This window comes from Momordica charantia (genome assembly GCF_013281855.1).
Source record: "Momordica charantia cultivar OHB3-1 chromosome 8 unlocalized genomic scaffold, Mcharantia_2.0 BLBB01000008.1, whole genome shotgun sequence".
Taxonomy (NCBI): Eukaryota; Viridiplantae; Streptophyta; class Magnoliopsida; order Cucurbitales; family Cucurbitaceae; genus Momordica; species Momordica charantia.
In genome coordinates, this window is record NW_028275166.1 from 14967928 (window position 1) to 14971170 (window position 3243).

A 3243-nucleotide genomic window follows, 5' to 3' on the forward strand; every position below is an offset into this window, starting at 1 on the left:
AATGTTATGATGCAATATTGCAAAGATGATTGAAAGGCTATATGTGTGTGCTCACATACATTGCATAAGTATATTAAATCTATTCCATATCTTAGCTTCGCTAACCATGAAATTTGATGTTTTACGATTATATTTTTAGATATCTTTGGAATGAATGTGAGGATGAGACAACTAAGATGTTCTTGGGTGACATAATACTGGGTAATCTAAGAATTTAACTTATTTTTAGTTTATTTTATCCATCCATTAATGATAACATTATCACGTTGGTTATTAATAATTTTCATTAGAAGTTGTTTGTTATCCATCTCTGAGATAATTGTGTTTATATATTGGACTCTCTAAGAAGCGAGATTGAAGAAAATTACAAGGGAATCATAAACATGTAAGTGCCTTGAACTTTTATACTTGTAATTTTTATAATTATGTTATTCTAATGTTTCAAATTATATCATTGAAAATGTGGCAAGTCAAACACTATATTCAACAATGCCAGAGTAGTACAATTTGGAAACATGTGAAGGTAAATTTGCATTTTGAATACATTTTAAATCTGTCCAAATTTGCATTAAAATTTTTTGTATAACTCATAATTATCTTATTTTTCAAATTTTCTATATGTAGCGTCCTCGTCAACTAGGTTCTATCGAGTGCAGGTACTATTTGCAAAAGTATATACGAGAAATAGTGCAAAACCCTATCTTTTTTTTTGTAGTTTAATAGAAAAAGTACTTATCAACAATAAAAAATCGACAAAGTTCGAATAGAATTGACATCTCTTGTTGGACTATTTGTGTAGTACCTATGGATTTGTTAGTTTTGTTTATTTGATGTAAATATTTGGTATGGAATACTTTCTATAGTAGTATTTAGTAGATTTGAAATACTTTGTTTTGTTTATATTGAAGTTTGAACAGTATGTTATTGCATTTCAAGTTAGTTTTCGATTATTCTAGAAATGTTCGATTGTTGTTGAATGTGTTGATTGTTTTGAAATACTTTGCTTTGTTTATAATATATAGAAGTTTTGATTGTTGCTTAATATACTTTGTTAATTTTTGAGTTATATTTTTTTAGGATGGATAAGTGTGTTGAAAGTTTAAGTTGCATATTAATTAGCTAATTTTGGTTGTAATATCGAGATATTATTTTGTGAAGTTCGAAGGAAATATGGTTGGTTAGCCATGTGATTGGCAACCAACTATTATTTTAATTAAATTATTCATGAAATAACGACAATCAAAGTCCGTCATGAAATATAGTCATTTCATGATGGACATATAAGACGTACATGCAATGACGTACATACAATAATGCACAAACAACGACGAACAAACGACGATGCAAAAACATTGACGCACAAATGATGTCGCACATACAGTGATGTACATACATCGACGCGAGACAACTACCGTGAAAGAATAAAAGAAACAAGGACACTCAAAACTTGTCGGTCACCACCTGTCATGGTTTCCCTTTCACGACAGGCAAGGCCGTCATGAAAACAAAACTTTTCATGATAGGCAATGCCCATCATTAAAACTGTTCATCATTGAAAAATAAACGAGGACACTCACATAGACGACGATCACTTAACCGTAGTCATTACTTTCATTAAAAGTCAAATTTGTTGTAGTGAATGGACATTGATCAAAATAGTTAATTTTTAAAAGTTCATAAATTAAAACAAACATTTTGAAAGTTTAAACCAAAATAGTTAATTTGAAAAAAGTTCAAGAATTAAAATAGACATTTTAAAAGTTCATAAATGATAATAAAATAAATTTAGAAGTTCAAACACCAAAATAAGATTAAAACCTCATATATTTTGCTAGGGACTTTATTTTAATATTACAAACTACAAACAAATGTAAAAAATAACGTAGATTTTATTTTTCGCTCATTTGTGGTGATCAATAGACGATATATGACCCTTCAATATAAGGTTTTCTATTGAATGTTGTTTCTTGCTTTTTTTTTTCTTTTTTGTTCTTAAATATACCTATGCTACATGGATGACAACAGACGAACATCACCTATTTTGGAGGAGGCTTTACAATTTGGGATGATAGCACGAAAAATCCTCCCCAAGATCGTAGCTTTTAAACTTTTTTTTTTGAACGCCCTCAAATTCTCTTGTCCTCCCTTGTTAGGGAATGTTTACTTAAACTAAATGAGAATCGATAATGTGCATAAATTTTTTCATTTGTATACCAAATTGAAACAAATGGTGGATGCACCCCAAATTTTTTAATCTCATCATCTAAAAAGGTGTAGTCTCATTCACCTCATTGAACCTCATCAATTCATTCTTAATTCCTATTCCATAGGCCCCACATTATAATTACTTTACAACTTATACTATTCTCTCTCATCTATTAATTAGACTCATAATTTTTTAATTAATTATTTTATACTTATTATTATTTATTTTTTATTTATACTACTAATACGCTTTCTTGTAATAAAAAAATATACAATTTTCATTATCTAATGCGATTTTATTATAAAATATTATAAATTTATATTTTATTATTTTATTTTATTTTTATTAATTAATATCAATAAATTTTTAAAATAGAATTCGTTATTATTAAATATTAGAATAATAAAATTAAATAATATTTTATACTAAAAGAAGGTTTGATCTAATAGAAAAAGTATTTTAGTTGATGTACTTTTATTTTAATTATTCATTATTTATTAATATTAAATAAATTATTATAGTAAAAAAATATTCACTATCAATAATATAGTAATAAAATAAATTAAAATTTATTAGTATTGAAATTAAAAAGAGATTAGCACACAATAATGTAATTGTAATTTAGCTAGAAAGAAAGAAGGGGTATACTACTAATTATTAGCATCATCTTAGTAGGATGATCTAAACCTCTAAAGAAATGTTCTATCTGGATTCATGCCGGCAAGCCATGGTTCGGACATTTCCTGATTAGTTCTTTAAATCTTTCCCACGCCTCGTGAACAGGTTCACGATCATACTGTCTAAAGGATATGATCTCCTCTCTGATATCAGCGTGGCGAGTAGGTGGGAAGAATTTTGTTAAGAACTTCTCCACTAACGACCCCCATGTGGTGATGGTTCCCGATGGAAATGCATTGAGCCATGCTCTAGCTTGGTCCTTCAAAGAAAATGGAAAAAGTGTTAGTCTAAGAGCATCGTCTGTTATACCAGGTAATCGAAATGCATTTGCAATTTGAATGAATGATTTCAGATGATCA

General features: G+C 28.2%; 1 non-coding gene across 1 annotated transcript; it reads left to right on the forward strand.

Annotated features, from left to right (window-relative positions):
* Positions 1-2928: 2928 nt before the first annotated feature.
* Positions 2929-3035, forward strand: LOC148209599 (small nucleolar RNA R71). Its single transcript, XR_015793312.1, has one exon. It is a non-coding gene; the product is annotated as a small nucleolar RNA R71 (small nucleolar RNA).
* The last annotated feature ends 208 nt before the right edge of the window (positions 3036-3243 follow it).